This window comes from Rhinoderma darwinii, chromosome 3 (assembly GCF_050947455.1).
Source record: "Rhinoderma darwinii isolate aRhiDar2 chromosome 3, aRhiDar2.hap1, whole genome shotgun sequence".
NCBI lineage: Eukaryota > Metazoa > Chordata > Amphibia > Anura > Rhinodermatidae > Rhinoderma > Rhinoderma darwinii.
The window spans coordinates 177,355,749-177,372,283 of record NC_134689.1 but is presented as its reverse complement, the minus strand read 5'-3'; the positions used below and the strand labels follow the sequence as shown (position 1 = coordinate 177,372,283).

The following is a 16,535-nucleotide window of genomic DNA, read 5'->3' as shown; positions in this document are numbered from 1 at the left end:
TGTTGCATATGCATGGTAGGTTTAAGTTGAATTCTCATTCCCCTTGGGATCATGTTGTTCTTATAATATTGACCCAATGTTAGTAGATGAAGTTCAACATTAATCAAACGTCTTGACTCAAATTCCAGATTTCTCTTGATGTCAGTTATAGAAGGAATGCTTAAAAATGACACATCACCCTCCGCTCCATTTAGAATCCTCACGATATCCTCCTTAGTAAAAACAGCAGTGTTGGATGAAGTACTCCCAGCAGGTATATTGACCTGCTCCATGATGAGAAACTTTTTGGTGATTAAAGAACGTGGTGCAAGCTAATGGAATCCAGATATAGCAAACAAGAAAGCAGCAGCACTCACACGGAATCAATCGATCAGGTGCCCAGCAAAACGTCCCGATCCTCGGACGTGTATTGGTATATAAAGAAAGAAGATTTGCAGCACTCCAATGTGAAAAAAGTGGTGGTTTATTCAATCCAAGAACAACAGCAACGTTTCAATCCTACAATAGGATCTTTATCAAGCCTAGTGACACATCTACTACAGGAAACTAATATAGGGTTGAGACTAATTAACATAATTAGTCTCATTATAATACAATCAAGTATGCAGTGTTGAAAAACTCATATAATACATGTTATAAGGTATCATTATAAAACACAAGCATGATACAGAAAGTGCGAATGTGTATATATAACAGTGTAAGTGGCAATATACAGTGACACAAACGTTAAAAACAACTGATTACAACATAATCATTTATGCCTCAGTGGTGTTAGAATTAATCGTCATAACCACACTCACCAACCAGAACTTCAGATACATCAGGTGAATCATTAGTATGTAAATTCGTAGGCATACATTGTAGCAAACCGCTGCACACCTAAAGTCATTAGACTTCAATACATACGTATAAAGCCACAAGACGAGAGTGTATCGTCGATCAGTAGCGAGACGCATCAAAATGATGTAATGCGTGTCAATGCGTTCCACTGAACTGGTCACGTGTGAAGCGGCTTCATAGGTTGCCAAGCAACTGATGCAACTATGTAGCGGATAACTCGTAACACGGCTGTGTCAGACAAAAAGTCTGTATTGTAGTCAAAACAAGTAAATTAATCAGTGCTCCTCATGTTAAGGAATGGAGATATTAAAATAGTTTTGCAATATTATGTTATTATATCAGCTTCTTATGAATGATCCACACGTTGGCCCAGAGAGCTCTGTCCGCAATTAAGAATTCAGAGCGTCCTTCTACCTAGGGTTTTAGGAACCACAAAGCATCGTCTTCACGTGCATAGGATGTCCCATCCCCTCATCCGTGTAACGGACCAAGATTGTCGTATCAGCGACACCATTTCTCATAAAGCATATGTATATATATTTTTTTCTCACTCTTTTTATAAAAAGAAATCTTTTACATATAAATATCTCTACATCACTTAACACCACAGTAGGAGACTAGAAAAAATTCAATAAATAATAAATATCTTTATTGATATCATAAGACAAGATGAATATAGCACAGCCGTGTCAGGTATCCCTAATATCGTAATTTTACTATTAAAAATAAAAAAAGAGAGATTCCGAAATTCTGTTGGGAGTGGTATTTCGATCTAGAAAAATACAAAAATATAAAAATTAGTATTAATCACATATTGACAAGAAATTCATCATAAGAAATGCAAATACTAGTGTGTCATCATTCTTTATACTAGGGAGGACATCAAAGAACTCAAGGAGAGAGATATGTGAGCGTCATACAGCTAACCTATCTACAGCAAATTCAACATTAAGTCCAAATGGTTTCAATGTATTTAATTGGAATATCCACCTCAATTCTTTTTTATGTAATATCGCATGACGATCGCCGCCTAATTGTAGTATAGGAACATTGTCCAGGATCATAAATCTTAGATCCCTCTCATTGTGACCATATTCCGAAAAATGCTTAGACACTGGTAAGTCAAGTTTCTTTTTGCGTATCGAAAAGCGATGATTATTTAACCGGGTTTTGAAAGCACAAGTTGTCTCCCCTACATATAGGAGGCCACAGGGACACCATAACACATATATGACCCAATCCGAATCACAAGTGAAATTGTGTCTAATTTTAAATTGTTGTCCAGTAACTGGATGTTTAAAGGAATCACCCTTGCACATCAAAGTGCAATTGACGCATCTGTAACACGGAATATTACCCGGTTTCAGGGGTTTAAAGATTGATTGTGATACTTTCTTTTGTTCTGACACTCTGGTTTTCACCAGTCTATCACGAAGATTTTGTGAACGTCTATAAGACATAAGAGGATTATTATTCAATTCATCAATGTGTCCAAAGCTCTTGCTAATAATTGGCCAATGTCTGTTCATAATCTTAGAGATATCCCCACTTATATCATTGTAAGTTGAAATGAATGGAATACGTTTCCGTTTTCCACCCACTAGAGCTTTTTTAGGTTGTAGCAAGCTATCCCTCGCTGTATTGTCAATCTTATTTCTATGTGTACACAGTAGTGCTTTAGGGTAGCCTCTATGAAGAAAATTGCCCATCATAATATCTAAAGATGTATCAAGATCTTCCTGTCTGTCAGTGTTACGTTTGGCCCTAATCATCTGGCTATAGGGCAAGGACCTGACCATATTCCTCGGATGACAACTGTCAAATCGTAGTAAAGTATTCCGGTCAGTCTCTTTGGTATACATTTTAGTTCTTAATGTGTTATCAATCAATACTGTAACATCCAAAAATTGGATATTGTCCACAGAGTGTGTCATAGTAAACTGAATATCCTCATCCAAGGAATTGAGAAATTGATGAAAATCAGTTAGTGTAGTGACAGAATCAGTCCAAATGAGGAAGATGTCGTCTATGTAACGCCACCACCTCAAAACATGTGAGAAGTGGTGGGATACATAGATCGACATCTCCTCAATATTGTCCATAAAAATATTGGCATACGTGGGAGCCATATTGGATCCCATGGCCGTCCCTTTCAATTGGATATAATAACTATCCTTAAAAAGAAAATAGTTAGAAGTCAAAATAAGTTCTACCAATGACATAATGAACTCGCATGAATTATTATCATAGTTAGAAGTCATTAATTTCCGTCTTACAGCATCAAGCCCTTTAACATGACTAATAGAAGTGTAAAGAGAAGTGACATCAAAAGAGACCAAAATGGATCCCTCTGGTAAATCCACTGATCTTAATTTTTGTAAAAAATCAGTGGTGTCCCTGATATAAGATTTAGAGTTAATGGCAAAATTTCTCAGCACTTTATCCACAAAGATGGAGATATTACTCATTAATGAACCCCGGCCAGATACAATGGGGCGGCCTGGGGGGTTCATTAAATCCTTGTGGATTTTTGGTAATAAATACAGGCAAGGAGTCACAGGAAATTCAACCATGAGAAATTTATGTAACTTCTGATCGATTATGTCTTCATCTAACGCTGTCTTAATAAGTAAGGCAATCTTATTTGTGATGTCATGTTTAGGATCATTTTTCAATAATCTATATACATTCGTATCGGATAGTTGTCTATAACATTCCCTCATATACATGACTGCATCCATAACCACGATTGCTCCACCTTTGTCAGCAGGTTTTATTGTGAGATCGTGGTCATGGATCAGCTCATCCAATGCCACCATATCAAGAGTAGTCATGTTTGGCTGTTTAAAACCCAATTCACATGTTTGGGTCCTAAGTGTAGCAATATCTTTCTGTACCAGTTCTCTAAAGGTTTCTATCGCATGTGATATTACAGGAGGTTGAAACAAACTTTTATTATATAATCCTAAATTTTTAAGCGATAATTTTGGAAGGGTATCCTGAACTATTACATTGGTAGGTTGTGAATCAAACCAAACCCTCAATTTAATAGCTCTGACAAAACTATATAAATCCAACTCAAGTTGAAACCAATCAACCTGTTGATTGGGGCAGAATGACAATCCCTTAGATAATAATTGCAATTGCATATTAGACAACTGATGACTAGAAATATTTACCACTGTTGTTTGGGCAGAGTCCCCTTGTTGCTGTCTTGCAGCGGTTTCTGTCCCTTCTGGTAAACAGATTTTTGAAAGCGGGTTCTTCCTTCCTCGATTTCTCCTGCGGCCTGCTCGTCTGGTTTTCTTCTTTTTGATTTCTCCAATGGACTGGAATCTAAAAAATCTTGGTCGTTTCTTGGAGGATTTTTCTTATTGTGCTCTTGAATACGAAAGTCCCCCTTGTTGTGAGCCGAATCTTTACCTCTTTTATTCTCCCGTCTAAAGGCACCATCGGAATAATTGAGGAAATTATCCCAAGTGTAAACACGTCCCGTTGAGTAATCGGTTTGATCACGGAACCATTTTTTCTTTTTGGTTTCTTCTATATCACTCCTTACTTTATTGAGTGTCATGCGTAATTTCTCCATATGGGTGGTGTAATCTTCTATTTGTATAAGCGTTTTAAGAGTGTTCTCCAGATCATGGACCTTCACTTTTAAACCTCTTAAATCCCTCTGTAGGAAATCCATGTTCAGCAAAATGGTTTCCAAAGCATATTTGCTTGCGAGCTGTTCATTCTTACTCCTAAATTCTTCGTGTTGCATATGCATGGTAGGTTTAAGTTGAATTCTCATTCCCCTTGGGATCATGTTGTTCTTATAATATTGACCCAATGTTAGTAGATGAAGTTCAACATTAATCAAACGTCTTGACTCAAATTCCAGATTTCTCTTGATGTCAGTTATAGAAGGAATGCTTAAAAATGACACATCACCCTCCGCTCCATTTAGAATCCTCACGATATCCTCCTTAGTAAAAACAGCAGTGTTGGATGAAGTACTCCCAGCAGGTATATTGACCTGCTCCATGATAAGAAACTTTTTGGTGATTAAAGAACGTGGTGCAAGCTAATGGAATCCAGATATAGCAAACAAGAAAGCAGCAGCACTCACACGGAATCAATCGATCAGGTGCCCAGCAAAACGTTCCGATCCTCGGACGTGTATTGGTATATAAAGAAAGAAGATTTGCAGCACTCCAATGTGAAAAAAGTGGTGGTTTATTCAATCCAAGAACAACAGCAACGTTTCAATCCTACAATAGGATCTTTATCAAGCCTAGTGACACATCTACTACAGGAAACTAATATAGGGTTGAGACTAATTAACATATTTGTTATATTTAACGGAGTCCTGACGGCTGCCTGTGGTTTTACGGCCAGCAGTCGAGGTCTCTGAAGTCCGTCGCCTACCCTTATTATAGCGGCGCTTCAAAGAGTGTGCAGAGTGTTGCTAACAGTCCTAGACACTGAGCAGAAGATCAGGAACAAATCAGAATGGTCCCTGATCATATGATTGCTGTGGGAACCAATCACAGCAATCACATGTATTTCTATTCAAAATATAGGCGTCTGCGCTTCAATGTGTGCACACATGATCGCATGCACGGAGCACTTTTCCCCCGGCTGTTGCTTATAGTCCTGGCACTTCAGGGAGTGTGCAGAGTGTTGCCAACAGCCCTGGGCACTGGAGTGAAGTCATGGACCAATCTGTGTGGTCCCTGATCGCTGTGAGAACCTATCACAACGATCACATCTGTATTTCTTAGAAAAGTTTTGGCAGCAAATATCCTGCCTGTTCTCTTCTCCTCATACATTGTTTGTGTGAAGAGAAGAAGAGAGAAACTCTGCCAGAAGAATAGCGTTACAAAAAATACATTGTGTCACCTGCACTACGTTTTTTTGTATAGATAGATTTCTACCCATCCATCCATCTATCCAATCTATCTTTTTACTAGAATATAGGCTGGATGAGAATATACTGTATGATTAGATAGATAGATAGATAGATAGATAGATAGATAGACCTATATAATATATATATCAATTGGGATTGAGAGAGAGATATGAGAGAGATATGAGAGAGATATGAGAGAGATATGAGAGAGATATGAGAGAGATATGAGAGAGATATGAGAGAGATATGAGAGAGATATGAGAGAGATATGAGAGAGATATGAGAGAGATATGAGAGAGATATGAGAGAGAGATGAGAGAGAGATGAGAGAGAGATGCGAGAGAGATGAGAGAGAGATGAGAGAGAGATGAGAGAGAGATGCGAGAGATGCGAGAGATACGAGATAGATAGATACGAGATAGATAGATAGATACGAGATAGATAGATAGATACGAGATAGATAGATAGATACGAGATAGATAGATAGATACGAGATAGATAGATACGAGATAGATAGATAGATACGAGATAGATAGATACGAGATAGATAGATAGATATATAGATACGAGATAGATAGATAGATAGATATATAGATACGAGATAGATAGATAGATACGAGATAGATAGATATATAGATACGAGATAGATATATAGATACGAGATAGATATATAGATACGAGATAGATAGATAGATACGAGATAGATAGATAGATACGAGATAGATAGATAGATACGAGATAGATAGATAGATACGAGATAGATAGATAGATACGAGATAGATAGATAGATACGAGATAGATAGATAGATAGATACGAGATAGATAGATACGAGATAGATAGATAGATAGATACGAGATAGATAGATACGAGATAGATAGATAGATAGATACGAGATAGATAGATAGATAGATACGAGATAGATAGATACGAGATAGATAGATACGAGATAGATAGATACGAGATAGATAGATACGAGATAGATAGATAGATAGATACGAGATAGATAGATAGATACGAGATAGATAGATACGAGATAGATAGATAGATACGAGATAGATAGATAGATACGAGATAGATAGATAGATAGATAGATAGATACGAGATAGATAGATAGATACGAGATAGATAGATACGAGATAGATAGATAGATAGATACGAGATAGATAGATAGATACGAGATAGATAGATAGATAGATATATAGATACGAGATAGATAGATAGATATATAGATACGAGATAGATAGATAGATACGAGATAGATAGATATATAGATACGAGATAGATATATAGATACGAGATAGATAGATAGATACGAGATAGATAGATAGATACGAGATAGATAGATAGATACGAGATAGATAGATAGATACGAGATAGATAGATAGATACGAGATAGATAGATACGAGATAGATAGATAGATAGATACGAGATAGATAGATAGATACGAGATAGATAGATACGAGATAGATAGATACGAGATAGATAGATACGAGATAGATAGATACGAGATAGATAGATACGAGATAGATACGAGATAGATACGAGATAGATAGATACGAGATAGATAGATACGAGATAGATAGATACGAGATAGATAGATAGATAGATACGAGATAGATAGATACGAGATAGATAGATAGATAGATACGAGATAGATAGATAGATAGATACGAGATAGATAGATAGATAGATACGAGATAGATAGATAGATAGATAGATAGATACGAGATAGATAGATAGATACGAGATAGATAGATATATAGATACGAGATAGATATATAGATACGAGATAGATAGATAGATACGAGATAGATATAGATACGAGATAGATAGATACGAGATAGATAGATAGATACGAGATAGATAGATACGAGATAGATAGATAGATAGATACGAGATAGATAGATAGATAGATACGAGATAGATAGATACGAGATAGATAGATACGAGATAGATAGATACGAGATAGATAGATACGAGATAGATAGATACGAGATAGATACGAGATAGATAGATACGAGATAGATAGATACGAGATAGATAGATACGAGATAGATAGATACGAGATAGATACGAGATAGATAGATACGAGATAGATAGATACGAGATAGATAGATAGATAGATAGATACGAGATAGATAGATAGATAGATACGAGATAGATAGATAGATAGATAGATACGAGATAGATAGATACGAGATAGATAGATAGATAGATACGAGATAGATAGATAGATACGAGATAGATAGATACGAGATACAGTGGAGGAAATAAGTATTTGATCCCTTGCTGATTTTGTAAGTTTGCCCACTGTCAAAGTCATGAGCAGTCTAGAATTTTTAGGCTAGGTTAATTTTACCAGTGAGAGATAGATTATATAAAAAAAAAAAAAAAAATCACATAGTCAAAATTATATATATTTATTTGCATTGTGCATAGAGAAATAAGTATTTGATCCCCTACCAACCATTAAGAGTTCAGCCTCCTCCAGACCAGTTACACGCTCCAAATCAACTTGGTGCCTGCATTAAAGACAGCTGTCTTACATGGTCACCCGTATAAAAGACTCCTGTCCACAGGCTCAATTAATCAGTCTGACTCTAACCTCTACAACATGGGCAAAACCAAAGAGCTTTCTAAGGATGTCAGGGACAAGATCATAGACCTGCACAAGGCTGGAATGGGCTACAAAACCATAAGTAAGACGCTGGGTGAGAAGGAGACAACTGTTGGTGCAAAGGTAAGAAAATGGAAGACATACAAAATGACTGTCAATCGACATCGATCTGGGGCTCCATGCAAAATCTCACCTCGTGGGGTATCCTTGATCCTGAGGAAGGTGAGAGCTCAGCCGAAAACTACATGGGGGAACTTGTTAATGATCTCAAGGCAGCAGGGACCACAGTCACCAAGAAAACCATTGGTAACACATTACGCCGTAATGGATTAAAATCCTGCAGTGCCCGCAAGGTCACCCTGCTCAAGAAGGCACATGTACAGGCCCGTCTGAAGTTTGCAAATGAACATCTGGATGATTCTGAGAGTGATTGGGAGAAGGTGCTGTGGTCAGATGACACTAAAATTGAGCTCTTTGGCATTAACTCAACTCGCCGTTTTTGGAGGAAGAGAAATGCTGCCTATGACCCAAAGAACACCGTCCCCACTGTCAAGCATGGAGGTGGAAACATTATGTTTTGGTGGTGTTTCTCTGCTACTTCACCGCATCAGTGGGAGAATGGATGGAGCCATGTACTGTCAAATCCTGAGTGACAACCTCCTTCCCTCCACCAGGACATTAAAAATGGCTCGTGGCTGGGTCTTCCAGCACGACAATTACCCGAAACATACAGCCAAGGCAACAAAGGAGTGGCTCAAAAAGAAGCACATTAAGGTCATGGAGTGGCCTAGCCAGTCTCCAGACCTTAATCCCATCGAAAACTTATGGAGGGAGCTGAAGATCCGAGTTGCCAAGCGACAGCCTCGAAATCTTAATGATTTACAGATGATCTGCAAAGAGGAGTGGGCCAAAATTCCATCTAACATATGTGCAAACCTCATCATCAACTACTAAAAATGTCTGACTGCTGTGCGTGCCAACAAGGGTTTTGCCACCAAGTATTAAGTCTTGTTTGCCAAAGGGATCAAATACTTATTTCTCTGTGCACAATGCAAATAAATATATATAATTTTGACAATGTTATTTTTTTTTATTTTTTTTATATAATCCATCTCTCACTGGTAAAATTAACCTAGCCTAAAAATTCTAGACTGTTCATGTCTTTGACAGTGGGCGAACTTACAAAATCAGCAAGGGATCAAATACTTATTTCCTTCACTGTAGATAGATACGAGATAGATAGATACGAGATAGATAGATACGAGATAGATAGATACGAGATAGATAGATACGAGATAGATAGATACGAGATAGATAGATACGAGATAGATAGATACGAGATAGATAGATACGAGATAGATAGATACGAGATAGATAGATAGATACGAGATAGATAGATAGATACGAGATAGATAGATAGATACGAGATAGATAGATACGAGATAGATAGATACGAGATAGATAGATACGAGATAGATAGATACGAGATAGATAGATACGAGATAGATAGATACGAGATAGATAGATACGAGATAGATAGATACGAGATAGATACGAGATAGATAGATACGAGATAGATAGATACGAGATAGATAGATACGAGATAGATAGATACGAGATAGATACGAGATAGATAGATACGAGATAGATATGAGATAGATAGATAGATACGAGATAGATTGATAGATAGATAGATATGAGATAGATTGATAGGTTTCCAAGCAGTAAGCAGCACTGAACATGAGCTCCTGAGTCTACATCAATATATACCTTGTAATGAGCAAACTGTAAGGCATAATCTGGATAATACAGACTCCATGGAAGACAGGAGGAAGCAGGACTAAAACTTCTTCATGAAAAATAAGAAAATAAAAGATTTGAAAGAAGAAACAAGAATTTTGGTTAGAGGACAGACTGCAGCAGAGAGCATCAAGTCTGACCGAGTCCAGAGAACTGAGCATCCAAAAGGTAAGAACTTCCTGCAACACCAACACAATCCTACTATAAAGAAAACACCATAGATATAAGGATTTATCTAAAAAATGGAAAATCACAATTTAGAAAAAGAAAAGCAGAATAAAGTAAATGCCCATAAGACATAGTTTGGGATAGAAGATTTAGACAAAAGGGCGTCCTTTTTCACCTTGGAGATCACATACTCTGAAGGGCAGAGGAGCATTCAAACAAGGAAAGCCATAAAACTTGTCACAATCAGACAAAATCCAGAGACACTTTTTGCTGACTTTACTTCTAAAGAAGAAGTCAAGAGGAAAACAAATGTATCATTTTACACTGAGCACCCCTCTGCCTGGCACACAGCCTTGTGCCAGCACTTTAAGGACATATCAAAGTCTGGCATCAATAAGGGCCAACAGAGCAGAATAAAAGACACAGAAAATGATGGGAGTATTACACTTACCATAAGTCTATATAATAACGGCACCATTCTCATACAAGGCAATGAGGACAACCTAGAGGAATTCGAAGAAATCTTTCATCATATCAAAGACAAGGCCCAAACTGACAAGGAACAACAAACTCCAGCAACCCAAACCAGAGATGGACATAGAGACAATTTCCAGGGACACCCCCGCTGCCTCATGTCCCACACCCCTCACCCGACACTCTCAGAGACTGTTTATCTCAATTAGAAAGAGACTTTGTACAATTCAAGGAAGAACTTCAAAGAAATCTCGGTGACAAAAACACAAATCCCCAAGTAATTAAAGAGCTAAACAAACTGAAATGTGAACATGCATCAGCTCTGAAGGGGAAATACAACATACACTCCGAGAGCTGCAACAAGAAAATGCAAAGCTCAGATTAGAGATAGAAAATCTAAAACCACAAACACAAAGTCCAGGAACAAGGGAGAGCGCTGACGTAAGGACAGCCAATGACCTGGGCGCTAGTACATCAAATCACCCAAACTCAAAAAATATTCCTGAAATTAATGAATACAAACTAGGACAAAACACACCGATACATGTGGGCACAAAGCCGACCACCAACCAAACGTCCAGCACAGAACCACAGCAGCACCACATAACACCACCAAGCAGGATCCAGGACGTAAGCATCAGACAAGCCACCCGCAATTCACATTGTCCTGATACTGTCCTAATAATAGACTCAAATGGCAAATACCTTAATACACGGCGACTCTTCCCAGGAAAAAGGGTCAGAAAAATTCACTGTGCAACTATTCAATCCGTCATCAATAACCCACATTTTACCAATCCAAACCATATCATTATACACACGGATACAAACAACCTCCAGGACCAGCAACAGCAGATTGCAGAACAACTGACCCAACTAGCAAAGACGGCACAACAAAAGTTCCCCGGCAGTAAAATAATTATATCATCCGTGCTCCCAAGAAAAGATCTACCCAACAAGATCACCCAGGCCATCAACACAGAGCTGGAGTAGGAGGGAATGAAAAACAGATCTGGTTTCTGCACTGCTACACTTCAAGGCAAATAAGACCGTGGAATAGATAGTCACGTAACAAAGGAATGATTTATTAATAAAAGTGGCTACGCATTTCAATGCAGAATTAGCATCTTCCTCAGGCCATAAAAACTGACATTATACACCCTCTTAAATACTTAGATGTAATGAAAGATACCGCCAAAAAAACGGAGGTCAAAGGGTAATCATGACGTCATTAACGGGAACAAAATATGTATACACAGGGGGTGGAGTAACGACATTAACAAAGTTTAAAATAAAAGACGCAATACATTCAGAAAATATATACATTAGATCAATGGATAAAACATTAAAACTGTGCAGTGGCAGTAATCAATGTTACAATCTTAAAATAATCAAATAAAAAAATCGTAATTACCTATTTCCAAGCTAGTTGTTCACATAAATACTAACAGAGTATCTTTTTTGTCTGTCATATGCAGTGTCGCCGGTAGCTAGGCAACACAGGCGGCGCCAATAGGCGTCCCTGGACTCCCAGCAACTGTACACGGCTGCAAAAAAAGGAAGACTAGTAGAACGAAATCATGAAGAGGAATGCAAAAAGTTAGTAATTAAACACTGTATTAATTTAATTGTATTTGTATGAGTTGTCCTGTTACTACAAACTACATATAATCAACCTATTGATTAAGTATACAAACATAATTGTTTTTACGGGATTATAGGGTATACTCTTAATGTGCAACCAAAAGAGAAAAGGGATATTTTTGGTTGCACATTACGTTTGTATACTAATCAATAGGTTGATTATATGTAGTTTGTAGTAACAGGAGAACTCATACAAATACAATAAAATTAATACAGTGTTTAATTACTCACTTTTTGCATTCCTCTTCATGATTTAATTCTACTAGTCTTCCTTTTTTTTGCAGCCGTGTACAGTTGCTGGGAGTCCAGGGACGCGTAGCCGCTTTTATTAATAAATCATTCCTTTGTTACGTAACTATCTATTCCACGGTCTTATTTGCCTTGAAGTGTAGCAGCGCCGAAACAAGATCTGCTTTTTATTCCCTCCTGCTCCACTATCCTTGCGGTGACCGGATGGCTCACCGCCCTTAGGTCTTGGCAGCAGCACACATTGGAAATTACTCCTTTAATCCTGGTTTTGATCGCTCCCACGTGAGAGCACTTTTGTATATGTCCGATATACTTTTATCCATCTGTTTATTTGCACTATGTGGCGCCGTGCTTTTTGCTTTTATCCCCATCAACACAGAGCTGGCAGCTAACATCAGCTCAATGTCAAACATCAGCCTGGCACAACACTCCTCCATAGAGCATCACCACCTGTATGACGACAAACACCTCAACAAACGAGGGGTCAGCCTTCTGGCCAAAGAACTAAAAGACATTGTGCTGAACATACACCCCAGACCTGGATCCCACACCAGCCAAAGCCAAAACATCATGGAATCATCACTAATAATGAAAAGACCTCAAACGCCATACACCTCACTACACCCAGGAGAAAAAGCCCTTTACCCAAGGTCAGACCAACAGAGGCAAAAGCCATGGAGGAAACCCCCTGCCTCACACAAAGACATGCAGAGCAGAGACATGGAGGAGATAAAGAGCCTGCTCAGCACTTTATGTAGAAAACTTATGTGACTATACAACACGAGAATATCTACAATACATCCACCAGTCATATCTCCAGCCTGTCCTACACAGCGCCGCTCATTACAAGGTATATGAACACACAATGATGTCCTTTATAATCAGCAGCTGGAATATTCATGGCCTCAATGCCTCAGTCTTTGTTTGAAGTCTGGATCGTTAATTTTGTATCCAAAGACTTTACAACCTCTACAACAAGTTGTATGAGACAAACCCAGGAGGGGTAAATCAGGCCATAAATTACCTAAATAATATATTTTATACCATGGCAGAGAGGTCTGACCTGAAAAGATGTAACTACAAGAGGCCACAAGAAATACATCCTAATGGTTGGTTTGACCGTGAGTGCAAAGATGTACGGAAGACCCTAAGAACTGCCCCAAATAAGAAGCACCAAGACCCAAACAACACTGGTCTGAAGGAGGCCTACAGCAATATACAGAGGCAATACAAGACCATCCTCCGAAAGAAAAAACAAAATTCCCCTTCCACCAAACTTAATTAACTCCAAGATGTCCTCCATGACAACTCGTTCTGGGAATTATGGAAATACATGGGCAAAAATTGCAAGAAAAACAACCTTCATATCCAAAATGGCAACATCTGGCTCCAATATTTCAGGGACCTCTACAAAGATATCCCGAAAGAAGAACAAAGCCAAGAACAAAAACATATAATATCAAAATTGAAGGCGATGGAGGAAACACTTATAGATTTTCAAAACACCCTGGATACACCAATAACACTGCAAGAAGTAACAGAGAGAACCTCAAACATAAGATGTAAAAAATCCAGCGGCCTAGACAAAATCTCACCAGAAATGATAAAAAACAGCCCGCCCGAAATACAGGCCGCAATATCAAAACTATTCAATATGGTGCTGAGTGCCAGCTACTTCCCTCAAATCTGGAACCAAGGCCTTATAACACCAATCCACAAGAGTGGGGACAGGTACGACCCAGCCAACTACCGAGGGATATGTGTCAGCAGCAACCTTGGGAAACTGTTCAACAGCATCCTGAATAAGAGAATCCTCAGCTTCCTCACCCAGCACAATGTCCTCAACCAAAGCCAAGGTGGCTTCATGACAAACCACCGCATCACTGACAACATCTACACCCTATGCTGCGTCATCAAGAGTCACGTTCACAATACAAAGCACGGGAAGATATACGCCTGTATTGTGAACTTTAAGAAGGCCTTCGACTCAGTGTGGCACCTGGGCCTGTTCCTAAAACTGCTGGAGAGCGGAATAGGAGGTAAAACCTATGATGTCATCAGAAGCTCCTAAACCGAGAATAGATGCAGCGTGAATGTGAATGGGAAAAGAACGGCTGATTTCCAGCAGAGCCGAGGAGTTAGACAAGGCTGCAGCCTCAGTCCAACGCTCTTCAACATTTACATCAATGAACTGGCCACAGCTCTGGAATTCTCCTCAGCACCAAGTCTCACCCTACATGACACCCAGGTGAAATTTCTGTTGTATGCAGATGACCTTCTGCTGCTATCACCAACCAAGACAACCTGTAAATCCTAGAAAAATTCAGCTCCACGTGGGCACTACCCATCAATGAAAAGAAAACCAACATCATGGTGTTCTATAGGAGAAACTCAAAATCCCCTAGGCACCCTTCCTTCACACTAAATAATGCCACACTTACAGCGACCGACAGGTACACCTACCTGGGCCTAGAAATCAACCAATCCGGAAGCTTTAAACAAGCTACTGAGATGCTCAAAGACAAGGAGTGCAAAACCTTCTATGCCATCAGAAGAAAACTGTACCACCTTAAACCACCACTGACTGTCTGGCTTAAAATCTTTGAATCCATCATCTCCCCAATCCTCCTGTATGCCTGCGAGGTCTGGGGTCCGGACACATACCCAGACTGGTCAAGGTGGGATTCCAGCCCAACAGAAATTTTTCACCTGGAATTCTGCAAACACCTTCTCCAACTCCATCTGAGTACCACAAATAGCGCCTGTCGAGCCGAACTGGGCAGATTCCCACTACACCTCACAATCCAGAAGAGGGCGCTATCATTTTGGGCCCATTTACATAGCAGCAGGCAAAGTGCCTATCACTATAAAGCCTCGCTACCCCAAGGGGTCCCAGGTAAACCAGGCATCCCGGAACATTTCACCCTAACCCGGCCTGAAGAAAATGTCACTCAGCGCGGCCTCACAAAAGCCGAAATCAAGAAGACCATAAACGAGGGCCAAGAGGAGTATATCAGTAACTGGAGGAACAACATATAGACATCCCAGAAACTGAGAATATACTAGAGTCTACAGAGAAAATACAAACTGGCGCCATATCTGGAGAAACTGCCGAACCCCAGAGACCGAAAGATCCTGAGCCGCTACAGACTGAGCGCCCACAACCTGGTCATCGAATTTGGGCGCCACAGACAAACCTACAAGCCCAGGGAAAGCCGACTGTGCCAACAGTGCGACCAGGAGGCCGTGGAGGATGAGGCCCACTTCCTGCTACACTGCTCCAAATACTCAGCAGTGAGGGATACTGACTTCAGGAGACTCTCTGATCTCTTACCAGACTTCAGCTCCATGAAAGAGGAAGAGAAACTATACATCCTGCTGGGTGAAGAGGAACACACAGTGGGTATATCGGCACAATATGTCACTGCATGCCACAGAGTGAGAGAGACATGATATGCCATGGACTTGTATACCCCGACCCTAGATGTGTCACTATCCTCCAAACCCTCCGTCCCTATCCCTCATTCCCTTATTCTTACTTGCTTTGGCAATGCTAATGTGTATTTGGTCCTGCCAATAAAGCTTCATTGAATTGATAGATCGAGATGAGATAGATAGATAGATATGAGATAGGCATATAATATATATATCAATTTTGTTTTTTTTTATAGTAGATATATATTCTGTTTGAGTATATATAATTATAAATAAATCATATGAAGGAAGGGATCTGTCGTGGGCTGGCTTGGTTTGTATATAAGGTGTGCCATTGGTCTGTCTGAACACATATCACTTGTTGCCAAGGGTAAAAGGGGCGATTTATCAGAGTTGTAAAAAGGGGGCT

The 16,535-nt window shown here is 39.2% G+C and overlaps 1 protein-coding gene across 5 annotated transcripts in view; it reads left to right on the top strand.

Moving 5' to 3' along the window:
• DOCK4 (dedicator of cytokinesis 4) overlaps positions 1–16,535 on the top strand; it is a 376,034-nt gene that overhangs the window by 267,094 nt on the left and 92,405 nt on the right. The gene's annotated exons all lie outside the window — the stretch shown is intronic.